Consider the following 16,346-nt stretch of genomic DNA (forward strand, 5'->3'; position numbering starts at 1 on the left):
GGAAGGCAGCAGCACACTCTGGCAAAGATGACAGATGTGTTCTTGGAGAAAGCAGGGTTCCCACACATGCAATAATTGAGGTCACATGTAATTATATGTATTTGCCACACAGCTACCTCACATGTGCAATGCACATACTGTTGTCATACAGTAGTAAAAGCATAACCCACAACACTTTGACCAACAGTGTCACACACACACTCACCAAGTGCAGGATTCAAACCCCTACTAACTACTTCATGACACTAGATGAGTATGCATTAACACAACACGCTATACACATTACTATGAGCTCTCTTTTCCACAGGTATATTTGTAGGATGGTGACATCATCAGACTTGACAAAGATTAGTATACCACTTTTAAGGTGTTTGAGTACTCTCCCAAAAGGTTGCTCCTCTCCAAGGTGATCACACACAAACAGACACACACTTGTCAAGTGCAGGATTCAAATCCCTACCTAACTGGTTTATGATACTACAGGAGTACGCATTTACATGACGCGCTATATGCATTACTTTGTGCTCTCTTTTCCACAGGTATATTTGTAGGATGGTGACATCATCAGACCTGACAAAGATTAGTATACCACTTTTGAGGTGTTTGAGTACTCTCCCTAAAGGTTGCTCCTCTCCAAAGAGTTCACACACAAGCAGACACACACGCACTTGTCAAGTGCAGGCCTCAAACCCCTACCTAACTGGTTTATGACAGTACTAGAGTGCACATTTACACAATGCGCTATACACATTCCTGGTGCTCTCATTTCCACAGGTATATTTGTAGGATGGTGACATCATCGGGACAAAGATTAGTATACCACTTTTAAGGTGTTTGAGTACTCTCCCAAAAGGTTGCTCCTCTCAGACACACACACACACTTGTCAAGTGCAGGATTCAAATCCCTACCTAACTGGTTTATGATATTACAGCAGTATGCATTTACATGACGTGCTATACACATTACTGTGAGTTCTACTTTCCACAGGTATATCTGTAGGATGGTGACATCATCAGACAAGACAAAGTGGGTTACATTAGGTGACATTAGGTAGGCTACATAGAAGGAATGTCTAGACACTTTGGCCATGCGATCTACCTGTGTCCCCAGGGCTTTCTCCAGTACATACTGGAGTACCAGAATGTGGTAATTTGTTTGCACTTTGTTTTAGCCAAAGGGGATGACTATGCATTCTTTGCCATTCTGCTTGAGGGCATTGTTTTGACACCAAGTATCTGTCTCTGTAAGACCCTTCTGGAGGATGTGTGTGTCAGCCGTAGAGTCGATTATGGACCACAGTTAGCAGTCATCTGCAAACCTGTTCAGCCATACTCCTCCCATGCTTGCCTGTACCTCTGAGCAGTGTCTACTGAACAGGTGGGGTCCCAGGACCAAGACCTGTGGTATGCCATTTGTGACTGGCCTAGAGTCGGACATGGCACCCGCAACTCTGAACATGTGTGTTTGATCTGTAAGCCACTTGGCCACCCATCCTGTAACATAGCTGTTAATGTTCAAGCTGGTAAGCTTGACCATGATGACAGAGTGGGGAATGGTGTAGAAAGTCCTTAGTGAGGTCCAGGTGGGCTGTGTGGACTACTTTCACCTCCATCTATGTCCTTGGTAACTGTTTGATATAAGTCAACTATGTTTAGGAGGCAGGATCTGCCTTTAACAAGGTGAGGTTGTGTAGAGTCCGGTGTCTGGAGGTCCTCAATGTCTCTGTTTATGGGTTCCATGACAATTTTCTCAATAGCTTTGTAGACCAGGCTGACTAGACATATAAGGCAATGGTTTCCAGGTTCTGGTGTGGCACCCCCTTTGTGGAGCTGGATGACTGTTAGTGTATGCCATTCTTTGTGTACATAGCCTGTGGAACGATTGAGTCTGGACAGTGAATATAGGTGAGGGTTTAGTTCCTTTTGGGCCTAGTGTAAGACGCAGCCTGGGACACAATCCAGTCCCACTGATGCTGTGTTCTTAGCTTTGGAGAGGACTGTCTTTACCTGCATGTCCATGAAGTCTGGGGCTCTGCATCCTTCTGTGATGGACACAGGCCCTTTTGGGGGTGATGGTGGGAAGTTTACACTGACCTTGTCCCCCAGGATGTTGGCGATGGCACTTGGTTCAGTGTATTTCTTGCCATTTGTCAGTAGCTGACAGCATATTTGGACGTTGACACCTACATGTCTGGTATAGCTACCAAAGGCTTTGTGGTTGTTATTCTTACATTCCTTGGCAATTTGTTTTTAGAAACTGCCCTTGGATTATTTTATGAGCGATCATTGTTTCTTCCTAATAATGATCAGTGATGCCTTTCCGTTAGTGAAGTTGGCTCTATCATGTGTTAGTTTCTTCCTTCTGTTGTCTAGCTTATTTATGGGCAACGACCACCAGATTGCTTTCTTATTTTTGGAAGAGTGCATCCTGCTTTTATTTGTGATGTCTCGATCCATGCATCCCTGTAGATGCTCATAGGATGCACTAGTAAATAATTTGGCAGATTGTATACCATTATCCTATAGCAAGAGGGCTTTGGAACTTTCCACTTTGGTCTTGGGAAGTGTGCAGTTTGCTTTTGAAAATGTCTTCACAGTGGTTTCATTGACTGGATGGGGGGCGGGATGTGGATGACCAGTGTGATTACTTTATGATCTGATATTACCAGCAAGGGGTTTATCTCTGTTATGGAACACTGGTACCCCATGTTGGTGATGATCATGTCTGGTATGTTGTCACCTCTAGTGGGCATGGTGACCAGCTGTTCCAGGGTGTTAGAGTTTTTAAACTCTAGGAAACATTAGGCAAAGGACGTTGTACACGAGTAATTCTCCCACTCAGTGTTTGGGTAGTTGTAATCTCCTCATATAATGGTGTTTGATAGGACCTTTATATTTTCCACTGTTCTCAGGAATACTGAGTGAGGTTCCTGAGACAAGGTAAGTGATCTGTAGCAGGCTACAATCTGATGAGCAGCTTTGCCCAATGTTAGTTGCACTTGCATGGTCTCCAAGGCCTCATGCTGTGCCACTAACCTGAAGGTGTGGGTATCCATAAGGTAAATATGTACACCCCTTCCTTTTGTATTTCACTCGTGGTTTTGGGTCTGAAGGTCAGAGGGATTGTGAGTGTTTTACGTGGAGCATGTCCAACAGCTCTGTGTTTGACATAGCTTTGTATGTTAGGCAGTGAACACCTCTGAGTAGGTGACATGCAAGGGAGTACGGATGGAGCATTTTGAGATGGTCTGTGTATGGCATGTATTTCAGGCCACTAATGCTCTTTGTGAGGTATTGCTGCAGGCTTTCCAGTTGCTGTAGTTGTCTTGTGAGGTACATAGTAAAAGTGGGGTTGTACTCTATTATAGTTCTAGTGAGTGATGAGTAGAGGGGAACAATGTCCTTTTCTATTCTGCATGAGACACATTTTGTGATGAGGTCTGTCACATAGGAGGGTTTCCTGACTACTGTGGGGATGTGATTATCACAGTTGTGTCCACTGTCTACATGTGACCCAAGGTCTCTTGTCACACTTTCAGTGTTAAGTATACTACCGCCTATGTTGTAGTTCTTGGTTACAGAGTTTTTAACAAAGGGGATGACAATGCACCTTTTGGCATTGAGCTAGAGCCCATGACTTTAACAACAGCCATCTGTCTCAGTGAGGCACTTTTGTAGGATGTCCACATCTTTAGTGTTTACAATTATGGCTCCTAGTTTGCAGTCCTCTGGAAACTTCAGCAGCCACAGACCTTCCATGTTACAGTTTACTTCAGGGAAGTAGATACTAAACAGGACAAGACACAGGACTGGATCCTGTGGTACCGCACTTGTCACTGGTCCAAAGTCATACTTGGAGTCTGCTACTTTCATTGTGTGTGTTATGTCAGTAAGTCTGTTGGCAACCCATCTTGTGACATAGCAATTTATACCTAGTTTAGTGGGTTTATCTATATTTCCAGAGTGTGGGGTGGTGTTGTAAGTCATGGCAGGATCTACATAGGCTGTGCAAACCACCTTACCCTTGTCTACGTTTCTGGTGACTGCTTCAATGTCATCTATCAGGTTTAGGAGACATGATCTGCATTTTACAAACCCAACATGGTTGTGGTCCAGGGTTTGGGGATTACCAATGTAATTTTTTATAAGATGTATGATGATACATTCCATGGCCTTGAAGAGTGGGCTCATCAGGCTAATGGGGCACTAGTTCCTGGGGTCCGTGGTGTCTCCACCCTTGTGTACTGGGATAACCATCACTGTGCACCATTCAGCAGGCACAAAGCATGAGGTGAGGCTATGACTGCACATGGTACGTCAATGTGGCACCTGTTCGTTCTGTAGTTTGTGTAGAACAAAGCCTGGAAAGTTATCTGGTCCCATGGCTGCTGTGATACTGGCATCGGAGAGTGTTTTTTACCTGTGCAGCCGTGATGACAGCAACCTTGCACTCTTCCATTATAGAGATGTGCTCTTTCATGGGTGAGAGGGTGGTAAAGTTAACACTGATGCTATCTGCCAGGATGTTGGCAATATCAGTTGGGTCTGTATATTTAGTGCCATTGAGCTGTATCTCAGAACAGGTCTAAGTGTAGCCATGACATTGACCTGTCTGTTGGGCAGAGATCTCCTGAGTAGACAGTATGCAACAGAGTACAGATTGGGTTACATTCAGTCTTATTGCATGGGGCAACTGTTTGAGGCCAGTAATCCTCTTGTTAGGGCACTTCAGTGGTCTTTCTGGCTTCTGAATGTGCCTAGTCAGATTCATCACAATTGTGTTGTGGTACTCTCTGACAGGTCTGATGACTGATGAGTAGTGGGAACCTCCTTTGACCTACATGCACAGACCTTGGCAGTTTGTGTGAACACATAGCATGATTTTCTGACAACTTTGTGAATGTGTTTCTGGAAGTACAGATGACTATCCACATTTGTCCATAGATCCCTTATTATCACCTCCGTATTTAGCATAAGTGTGTGAGCATGCCCAGCATGACATTTCAGTATGTTGTTACCTGAAATTTGCTTTGTTTATTTAAGTGTGTGAGCATGCCCAGTATGACCTTTCAGTATGCTGTTGCCTGACATTTGCTTTGTTTATTTAAGTGTGTGAGCATGCCCAGTATGACCTTTCTGTGTGATGCTGAATGTACTCCACTACATTTGTTGGAGTGTGTGAGCATGCCCAGTATAGACATTTATACTATATGTGTATGGAAAATCAAGTTGTATTTTTACAGCAGGGCTCACCTTTGTGTCATAGATCAACAGGGATCATGCTGTGCCTGCAGGGCTTCCATGAGACACTTTGCATAGACTTATCAACATTTCTACATACAGGGGGGACAGCTATTCTTTGTACATTTCTACCCGGGGGCACACCTGATTGTTACTGTGGGTGTACATAGGATGAGGGGTTCACCTGACACTTATACACATTTGCTAGGCCTGCATTGCTATGTAAGGTACACCATTTCAGTCTGTACTGTTGCCTATCGTACTGGCTTGAGGAATACTACTGTACTACACATTTTAGCGTACAATGTCACATATATTAGATTGCGACTTCATAGCCTACACAACCCACATCACACTGCCTGGCCTGATGTTCTCTGTCTGCATAGGCCTGGAGGAGGTTACCCATATGCCTCTTTAGGGGCATGTTACAGCATTTCTTTGTGTTTGCATTACTGTACAATTGTCCTGCTGTGTCTGTGCTACTGAAATGCTATCATGGCTTAGTGGTTCAGTACTGTGACTATAGTGCACAGTATCCTGGGTTTGAGCCCTGTCACTGCTTTTTATTTTCATGCTTGGCAGACCAGACTGTTTAAGGGACAGTAAAGCTAATATGAGCATGTTTACCTGACTTTGCTCAACTTTGACCGACCTTGCCCAACATTGCTCAGCGTTGCCTGATGTTGTGCTAGTTAGCACGGGCAATTTTGTTTACATATACTACATATTGGTAAAAGCTGCTCAGCACTGCTTTATATTGCTTAAAACATGGCAATCATGCCTCAGGTGGTGCTGCAGGGCTGCCTATGTCAGATGCACATACTACAGTCCCAATACATGTTTGGAAACAGGTAGTGTCAAGTTAGGCATCCTTTTTATTTTATGTGCGAGTCAGAGAGAGGTATAATTTCCAGGGTTCCTACTGAGCCAGTGTATGTGCTATGCGTTGCTTCTTTGCCAAGGCCAAGGCATACTGGGCATGCCTCCTTCTGCCTACTGGAGCAGGCTCAGGTTGTTCCTCCTCCGAGTCACGCTGTGCCTGTGCAGGCCTTGGCAATGGTGGGGGGCTGTTTGGCCCTGCCCCATGCTGTTCCTGCTGCAGCTGTTTTCGCAGGATCAAATTGTGTAGCATAGCACATACCATGACAATTTGGGTACATGTAGTTGGTGAGTACTGCAAGGCTCCACCAGATGTGTCCAGGCACCAGAACTGTGACTTGAGCATCCCAAACACATGCTTGATTACATTTCGTGTTTGTGCGTGTGCCTCGTTATGGAGTTCTTGTTCGGGTGTGTGTGCATTTCTGATGGGTATCATCAGCCACAGCTTTAGTGCGTATCCAGCATCCCCCACTAGGTGATCATCAGGGATGTCCCCATTTGCAAATGTCTGATACAGCTGCATCAGATGCCAGATATGGGAATTGTGGTAGCTTCCAGGGCAGCCAGCACACACATTCAGTATTATGCCCTGGGCATCGCACACGACCAGCCCTTGAGGTTGATGTAGGCCCTACCCCGCTCACTGGTTGGTGCTTTGATGTGCATGTGCGTGCAGACAATTGCACCCACTACCTCAGGGTATTCCGCTATTTGCTGGGAGAGACGCATATTGCTGGCCAATACCTCACAGGAACTGGGGAAATACACATGATCACCGACATGTGCTGACATGACATTCAGGAACTGGTGCAGTACCCTGGATGCTGATGCCTGTGAAATCCCCATCATATCACCAGTTGGTTTCTGGAAGGTACCTGTTGCTAGTATTCTTAGGCCAATACATACCTTGCTTTCCACTGGGATAGGTTCCCCTCTGTTGGTTCTGTGTATGAGGCATGGCCTGTACAGCTCAACAATTTGCTGCAGGAGGTCTCTGTTCACTCTATAGTGCTCCACTATCTTCAGCTCATGTAGCCCCTGATAGGTTACCCTGGGTCTGTACACTCTTCTCCGTCTCCTCACTGTGGGTTGCTCAGCAGCATTCACAATGGCACCACCTTCAGCATCTTGCACATGTTGTCTTATAATAGCAATGGCAGCCCCTAACATTTTTTTGTCTCAGTTAAGCTTTTTTAAGTTTTCACTTCTCTTTGTAGACTGCAGTGTTGCAGTGTTTCTGAGGAAAAACATGGGAGAATGTTGTTTGCAGAGTTTTAAGTACTGGGCTGGATAGTGTACTGCCTGTGTATTTGGCTGATTTTGATTGATTTTACCTGGCAGCTCTGCTAGTTCTCCTTCGTTAACTTCCTGCTACTTCTTTTCCTTCCTTTTTCCTTTCTGTTTCCACAGGGGGCAGTGCCGTGCAAACAAGCGCAAACACACACACACACACACACGAGTTCACACGCACGCACACAGGCTTATACAGACTTACACAGGCTTAGGCGGGTGCACATGCATGCACACAGGCTTAGACAGCCTTACACAGGCTTACACGAGTGCACACATGCGCACACAGGCTTAGACGGGTTTACAGGTGCGCACACGCGCGCACACAGTGTAAGCATTTTTGCAAGAAACTTTAGTGATATCCACGGTGTACACCTTCGGTTTCTGGGTTTCAGTTAAGAAAACTGTAGACACACCTCTTGTAACTTACAGCAAACACATGCCACTCTGCTCCAATAAGCTTACAGTGTTTGATCATGATGTCACCTATTTTCTACTCTGTTACTCCCCTAATCCTACCCTTACACTCTTGGGACATGGTTCACATGGCAGGGAAAATTGGGATTCACTATCCTTAGCCTCATTTGCATATGATTGCCTAGTAATGCTTGGTTACATCTCTCAGACTGAGCTTCCCCCCTTAGCAACCACTACTCAGTAGCCATGTTGTCTTCAGCCTGCCATTCACCTGCATGGCAGATGAATATTTATTTTTTTGCTGGTTTTTAGAGTGCCGCACGTTTGCACGGCGCTGTGCTACACTTAAACATCGGAGATCGGGGAAAAAAAATATTTTTTATTATTTTGCAACAGATAAAATGCCAATGGCCTTATATTTGGCCATTGGCATGCTTTCTCAACTAGATGCATCCTTTATTTGGAGCTGTCATAGCTCAGTTTTGCTATTTGCAGAACGGTATTCCGTTACCAATGGAGTACATTTCTGCAAATAACACTACTCTTACTCAGTGTTTCCTGGATTGCAAATTTACCTCATTTGCATAGCTTTCAGCAGCAAATGGGGTAATTTGCATAGCATGACACTGTCCATGCAAGAGTAGTTTTAGGAGCTCTCATGCACGCCCCTGCCGGCTGTTGCTGGATTGCTCGGCAGACATATTGGCTGTCTGGAGTCTTACTCTACTCTTAGACTCCGTGCAAGCCTTCGTGAATCCGGCCCATTAATTAATCCTGAAAACAGCGTTGACGTCCAGGAACAAAATCCAAGCTATAAACCAATTTGCTTTTCCTGTACTAACTTACGGTTTTGGAGTGATTGATTGGTCCCAAAACTTGCTGGATAGATTAGATATTAAAACAAGAAGTGCTTCATGCTCACCAAATGATCTATAAAAATCAGTGCATACCAAGATTATATATTCCCCATTCCGAAGTAGGGATGGAGCTCCTTGAAATTGATTACATGTATAGATCTGCAATCATGGGACTTCACACATATCTGCTGACTTCAGGAGACCCAGATATAGTAAAAGTTTTGAAACATGAGGAGAACAAATCTAAGATGACTTCTATGTTTAACCTAGCAGAAGCATATCACTGTCAAGCAGGAATGGAAATCAAACCAGAAGTAGATAAAAATCATACAGCAACTGAATGTGCCAAAAAACAAAAAAAATATAAGGTGAAGGACCAGATGAAAAGGCAAGAAATGTGGAAAAAATCATAAATATAGTGGCAAGTATAGAAAGCTTCTCTAAGAACCACATGTTGATCAGGAATGAATGCAGGAATGGTTAAGGAGAGGTGAATTCAAACCAAGAGATGAAAGGTTAATACTGGCAGCCCAGGACAGTGGTCTGTTTACATGCTGGTTTACAAAATCCATTGAACATGTAGGAGAAACAGATAAATGCATGTTTTGTAAAACCAAACTGGAAACGGTCACATACCTCGTTGCTGGTTGTGACATACTAATGGCAGAGGGCCAGTTCACTGAAAGGCACAATAGTGTGGAGATACTGTTGCACTGGGGATTGTGCAAACTTTATGGTTTTGAAGTGGCTGAGAAGCATTGGAAACATGAACCACAAAGCATCATAGAAAAGTATCAAGTCTTCATCACATGGGATCATCCATTACCAACAGTTCAAAAGATAGATGCTAGAAAACCAGATATAGCAGTCCAAGAAAAGAAGACAAGAGCAGCATTGATCACTGAAATCACCACACCCAGTGATTGCAGTGTCCTGCATACAGAAAGACACAAGGTTGTAAAATATCAGGATCTGCAAGCAGAAACGAGAGCAATGTGGAAGAAGGATACCCAGATAGTTCCAGTTGTAGTAGGAGCAACAGGTCTTATAAAAAAGAGTCTACCATCATATTTAAATAAGCTACCAACATACATAACTCCATATGAATTACAGAAGGAGTCGTTACTGGGCACATTGGGGGTGCTGCGAAGAGCACTTTTGTGTGACATCACAGAGTGAAACAATACTAATTCCATGAACTTTAATCATACTTTGACTTAGGAATGGGGTCCATTCCCATCATGGTATTAGCAACCCAAAAGATTTGGGAGAAATTAAAAAAAGGGAAAACATGATAAAGATAATAATGCTAAATGATAGCATTAAAAACATGAAGGATGGATTATCACACTATTTTTGTTAGATCATAAAGTTTTCTGGGAGGTGCAGCTTCTGAGTGCACTTTTGCTGTATGTTACCCAAAGTGTGCTTTTCAGTGTTCTGCCCAGTAATGCAAGCTTTTCTTATGTCTTTTCACTGAAATTATCTGATGATACTTATAATGTTCTTGTAGTCATGTCAGTGTTGTACTAATTTTCCATCTTTCAACAGAAGACTGGTGGTCGATACTGTAAATGTGAAAAATGTCTAGGGCTACATGATGGCAGGTAGTGGGTTCAGAGAAAGGTGGTGGTTAGCATTTTATCTCATTACAATTGTCATTCTGTTATTTGCATTTTGAGTTTGCTTTTGTGCAGCATCCAGATACATCATGGAGGGTGCCCTACACTTGGCTAACTGTAGTTACAGCAAGTAGATTTCATTATGTTTTTTGTCATCGTGATTAGTTGAAACCACACTGACTTGTGTTGTGTGCGACAGGGGTGCACTGAAGTTGGATTTATTTTTGCCCATTATTCTGCAGTCATGGAATTAGTATTTATAAGGAAGGGGATGCAAGGACGTCAAGTCACCACTTCCTCTACAAAACACACACACACACACACGCACACACGGTAGGTGGAGGAAGACTGCCTCCTGGCAAAAAATCTTTTATTTTTCCTTTTATTTTTCTTTTTATTGTACTTTCTAAATACATGTTTCATGGCTAAAAAAAAAATGAGATGTAACTAGTAATTCAGTGAATCGGTTTAGCATGGGTAAAAAGTTTGAGGAAAGGGGCTAGCTGTTCAGGGAATCAAAGCTGATGAGGCAAAGAGTGTGACAGCATGGAGCTATTGCAGTAGATCCATGCAATAAAATGCATTGTTTTTATCACTTCATAGGCTGCGGTTTTGTAGTGCAGGTAAGCCCAGCATCTGGTAGTATGTGAAGTCATCTTTGCTAATTCATGTTGCATTCAGTTGCAGTTAATCGTATGTTTGCTCCATGTCAGGAGGAGGAAAGGTATGCCTAGTCTGCTGCTGTAGTGTGTGTAACATTCTAGTTTTCCTATAAACCTTGCATTGCCCTATGAACATTTCTCCATCTGATACATGTTTTACTAAATGCCTGTGTTCCCCTCTCCAATACTCATTCCCCAATTTCATTCCAAACAAGGGTATTATACAATTAGAAATGCTGAGTGATCACAAAAACCTCATAACTTTATAGGTTCATAGCTTCATAGGTAGATACTAGGCTATCGGTCCAAGGGCCTACGTAAGCCTAGCCAGCAAGGTTCCATAGCTTACGCCACCCAAGAAAGTTATTTTCCTGTGCCACTGTCCAGCAGAGACACAGAAGTGATCCCCGGGGTGTATTTCCTATTTCCCATCCACTCATCAAGATTTTTCTTCAAGAGTGCTAATAAAGAACTTTGCTTGACATAGATGGGTAGCTTGTTCCAAAGTATAGGAAATCTCTGGGACAGGAATCTATCCCTCCGCTGTGTCCTGTTTATTGTGGTGACAAGGCTTAGGTCCCTAGAGCGTGTAGCTCAGAGGGATTGGGATTTCTTTAGGTGTAGCATGTCCAACAGCTCTGGGTTTGACATAGCTTTATATGTTAGGCAGAGTTCACCTCGGAGTAGGCAATATGCTACGGAGTAAAGCTGGAGTTTTCTGAGGCGGTCAGTGTAGGGCATTTGTCTGAGGCCAGTAATCCTCTTTGTGAGGTACTTCTGTGGCCTTTCCAGCTGCTGCAGATGTCTTGTGAGGTACATTCCAAAAGGGGCATTGTACTCTATAATATGTCTAATGATTGATGAGTAGAGAGGAACAATTACCTCTTTTTTCCTGGATGAGAACCCTTTTATGATGAGGTGTGCCATGTAGAAGGACTTCCTGACTACTGTGGCGATGTGATTATCAAAGGAGAGACTACTGTCCACCTGGGTCCCAAGGTGTCTTATCATGCATTTGGTGTTAAGTAGATTGCTACCTATGTGGTAGTTCATGGGTACAGAGTTTTTACCAAAGGGAATGACACAGTACATTTTGGCATTGAGCTTGAAGCCATGGCTCTGACACCAGGCATCTGTCTCAGTGAGGCCCTTCTGTAGGATGTCCACATCATTTGGGGACTTGACTATGGCTCCTAGTTTGCAGTCATCTGTGAACTTCGTTAGCCAGAGGCCTTCTGTGTTAGCCTGTACTTCAGAGAAGTACATACCAAACAGGAGAGGTCCCAGGAAGGAACCCTGGGGTACTCCACTTGTCACTGCTTTGAGGTCAGATTTGGAGTCTGCAACTTTTACAGTGTGGGTTCTGTCAGTGAGCCAGTTGGCAACCCATCTTGTGGTGTAGGGATTTATACCTACTTTAGTGAGATTAGCTATAATGCCAACTTGTATTCTCTTCCTAGAACTGCTGCTTAAAATCACTTTATACTGATGTTCAAATCCAGTATGACAAGAAAGGTGTACTTGCACAGTATAGTGCCATAGGAATTAGCTAGCAATAGCCTACAGCCATCATGCTTGCTGTTGAGCAGCTTCACCCTGCTGCCTGTATGAAGAAGCTTCTAGACACCAGCACAGTGATACATGTACTGGCATCTGCACCTAATGAGAGACCAGCAAGCACCACACTGCAAGTTAAATCATTTTTGTCATACTCAAAATTGTTTTTGTCTTCTGTATGAGGCAGACCTGGGGTACTCAAAGGTGTCATATAGTCTCACTTTGGCCCTCTTTTTTTGTCTTGCAACCCAGCATTATTCACTCTGATAAGCTATAACATGATCATATGCTATGATCCTTGTACTATAAGCTGAACTGAAGCCCTAAACACAAACCCGTATTTAGACTATCACATCATTTCCTATCATATCATTAAGGTATTTATACTTCTGTACAAAAAAAAAAAAATGACCCAGCATAATCTTTTTCTTTGAAGGATTAGTGAGACTATCTCTAATCTGTTCACATTTAGGCTATCACTGTGGTCCTACAGCAACCATTAATCCATGTATTCTGGGAGTTTGAGGGCATGCACATTAAAACTAGGGTTCCAGCTTGTTTCCTCAGCATTCATACCACTTGAGTCCCCTGGCAAGTCAGCCATGCCAGGTAAAATAACATGCATGTGTGCCAAGATGTATAGCACCATCTTCTAATGCTGTAACCACAAAGGGCAACATTGTAACATGCCACTGAATGGTAACAGTTTTGTGTCCCTCTTATCAAATCCTCAACACACACCTCTCATGGACCTGGTGTTTGCCTTGCATGAAAAGTACTTCCACTGTGGTGAACATCACACACATGTTCAACAAGACCCATAGGAAAGAGGACCTTCACATAATCACTATCAGGTAATGGGGCTTTCTTTGACTCTCTTCAATAGACTGAGCTGCACTGTTCTGCATACTCCACCACCCATAGCTTTAACCACCGTGAGTAATGTAAACATATCCTAAGAAATTGCCAGTAGTATATACCCTCCTAGTATATTACATCATATCTGTTTAGAATGTTCAGTAGCTGTTACAAGGTCATTACCATGTATAATATGAGTAATAGTAGTAAGCCTTTTTTAAAATTAAACCACTAATGAATTGGCCTAAGCTTCTTTTAAGATTTATTTGATTAACATGTGATTTGGTGGGATGATTCCATTCATCTGTAACCATCTCTGTGAAGGAGTTTCAGAGATTCATGGAATAGTTCCTCTTACTTAGCTTGTCTTTGCCCTACCCTTCCTCTTTCTCTGTCTCTCTACCCTATTGGGGAAGACCCCTGCATATCTAACTGAGAGGCTCTCATGTACTAACACCACACCCTTCCCTATCTCTTCTTGTTTCAAGTGAGAAGAACTGCAATTCCTGCAGTCTAAGATCATATCCCTTCCCTTCATTTTCACTGATCTTTCTGGATGCTTTTTCTGAATTCCTTCCAGCATTCTGGTGTCTTTCCTGGAATGGTCTCTAGAACTGCACAGAGTACTCAAGGTGTGACATAGCCAAGGACTTGTAGAATGGAAACTTTACCTATTTCTTTTATAAAACTTTCCCCCTAAGGATGCACATGAGCATTTTGTTTGCTGTTGTCACTGCCCTCTTATTTTACATATGGTGGCCCAGTACAGGCATCATCAACTACAGCCCAAATCTTTTTCCTTATATGATCTACAGAATTGCACAGAGTACTCAAGGTATTGTCTGCCCAATGGCCTGTAGAGTTGAAGCATTACTTCTTGGTTGCTGGATACTCTCTGCCCCACAAAGGATACTCCCTGACATTCTGTGTACTGCTACCACTGCCATCTCAGTCTGCTCCTGCTTATCTAGTTCAGGTGTGATTAACATGCTTATAAACTTTTGTAGAAACCTTTCCTGTTCTGTTGCTGTTATCTCTTCTCTCTCCACACATGTGGTTGAAGTGTAGTACATTGCATTTGTTTGCAATGAATCACATCTCACCCCTTTCTGCTCATTTCATTAGGCTTTTCAAATCCTTCTCTGGATTTTTCTCCCATTCCCCACTGCTGTACTTATTTTTGTATCATTATTAGAGCCTTTGTTCCTGTTGTTTATTCCCTCAGATATTTCTGAGAAATAAACTGTAGATTACCTGGATCTTGGACAGATCTTTGTGGACTTCACTTGTCATTTTCATAAGTCCTGACATCAGAACCCTATATAGGTTATTTGTTGCCCTGGATAGTCTCCATTCTGGTAAAAAAAAAAAAAAAAAAGCTGTCAGCTGTAACAAGCAGTTTGCTACAGTTATCTTACTGCATGCAAATTGATTCAGTGCTTCAGCTATGGTTGCAATACTATCCATTGCCATGCCATCAGCATCTGCCAGTCATCTTGCACAAATGCCCCTCTTTGCGCTGCCCTAGATACAGCTGTGCTTGACACACCTCATCACAACCAGCCTTGTCCTACCATTCAGATATGCAAAAATCCATATCCTCAGTCTTAGTCCTTCCACTAGTCTCTGTAGTGTTCCTATCAGTCTTCTGTGTCCTACACCTCATCTGCTGGTAGGTTCACCCATAACAGAGTCAAAAAATTGGTAAAGGTTTGACTATTTTTTTCTAGCCATGATCATGTGTTGGTTACTGCCCTGAAGATTTTCATCCTCTAGAAATGTCAAGAGCATTCCCCTCATGATTCCCTATATAAAGTTTCCTGGCACTGTTGTTAGACTAACAGGCCTGTACAGCCCCAGATTTAATTTGCTGTTCTCCAGTCCTTGGGCACTTAATCGGTAGCTAGTGATCTTCTGAAGATCTCCATGATGGAGTTCACCAGCACATTAGATAGATTTCTGAAGTGGAAGCCCATCTGGCTCTTATGCTTTGTCCTCCTCATGAACAGACAGGTTCTTCTCTACTTCTTCCATATTTAGTGTCCACCACTGTTCCCCTAATATGTCCTGCATCCTTCCCAGCATGTCTCACTAGCTCTGTTTTCTTGATTTCCTTTTTAAAGACTGAAGCAATGAAGTTTTCCAATCTTTTGTGATTACCATCTCTTCTTTGTTTGGCTCCTCTGCACTTCCTTTTTGTTGTGCTTTTGATCCTTTTTGTCAAATGTTCTTTCAGTTTTTTTGTCATGAAACTTCATAGTTATTCATCTGATAGCCTCCTTGTACAGAACCACTTCTACCTCTCCATCACTTCTGTTGCACTACTTGCAGTCTGTATAATTTGATCTGTTTCTTTGTATCTATGATGACCTCTTCTTTATGCCTTTTTGCCTTTCCTCAGACTCTTGTCTATAACCCTAAGTACTCCATCCCTGACCCTGTCCCATAGCTTGTTTCCTACCAGTATCTGCTGACAGTCTCCTAATTCATTCTTGATCCTCTCCTCCAGTACAACATACTCCACATTTATAAAAGTGCACACCATCTTTGCCTTTGTATTCTTATTTTCCTCTCTAGTCTAAATCTTACAGCTACATGATCACAGTTAGCTAATAACTGTCAGCTATCAGTCTATTAACCTGGACATCCATGCCCCCTTGCATTATTTCTATCCTTTCTATTACAGTCACAAAACTCTTTTGATGAATGTCTTATGATTCAACACCTTAATCGGTTCTTGTTCTCTCCCTTTTCTGTAGCTCAAAATCTTCCATTCTATTCCTCTTTCTCTTCCTGCTACTCACTCCTACCCTCTCCTTTATTCTCTTCTTCATTATGTAATCCTCATCTCTTGATGTGTCTTGAAGTGGGTACAGTCTTACAACCTTGCCCACCTACATCATGCTGTCCTTGTGATGTTGTCTCATGCATGTCTACCTCTAGCCTTTCCTCCCCTGTAT

The sequence above is a fragment of the Protopterus annectens genome, chromosome 10.part0, assembly GCF_019279795.1.
Source record: "Protopterus annectens isolate FY-2018-M chromosome 10.part0, PAN1.0, whole genome shotgun sequence".
Lineage (NCBI taxonomy): Eukaryota > Metazoa > Chordata > Ceratodontiformes > Protopteridae > Protopterus > Protopterus annectens.